The sequence below is a fragment of the Austrofundulus limnaeus genome, unplaced genomic scaffold, assembly GCF_001266775.1.
Source record: "Austrofundulus limnaeus strain Quisiro unplaced genomic scaffold, Austrofundulus_limnaeus-1.0 Scaffold860, whole genome shotgun sequence".
NCBI lineage: Eukaryota > Metazoa > Chordata > Actinopteri > Cyprinodontiformes > Rivulidae > Austrofundulus > Austrofundulus limnaeus.
Window position 1 is genome coordinate 168,034 of NW_013953262.1, and position 574 is coordinate 168,607.

The following is a 574-nucleotide window of genomic DNA, read 5'->3' on the forward strand; positions in this document are numbered from 1 at the left end:
ACACACACACACACACACACACACACACACACACACACACACACACACACACCCAGGAGAGCAGGAAGGAATGTCTGAGTGCTCGCTGCCAGAACTCTGCTGGGCTCAACACCGAGCCTCTCTCACCAGTCTGGACCTTCAAGGATCAAACGTTGAGCTCCACGGATCCCTGAGATCCTGAAACTGAAACCATCGATGGTCCTGGTCCTGCCCTGACAGGCCTGACACCAGAGCACGTTGGCTGGGTTTGAGAGGAAACATGAACCAAAACTGGTCTGCAGTTTTAGAGGATCTGAGGGGACCAGATCTGCAGGTTTTGAACTATGAGCTGGTACCAGACCGGATGGTTCGTCTTTAGTCCAGAGGATGTGGTCTCTGTGGTCCCAGATTTGGACCCGTCTGACCTCAGAACAGTTCTCAGTCCATTTTAAAGGAGAGTTGGTTCAGAGAGGATGGTATAGGTTCTGGATGAAGTGATGATGAAGATGATGATGATGATGATGATGATGATGATAAGATTACAGAGGGCTGTGAAAGTTGATCAGCCTTGTTAATTTTCCTGATTTACCTTTAT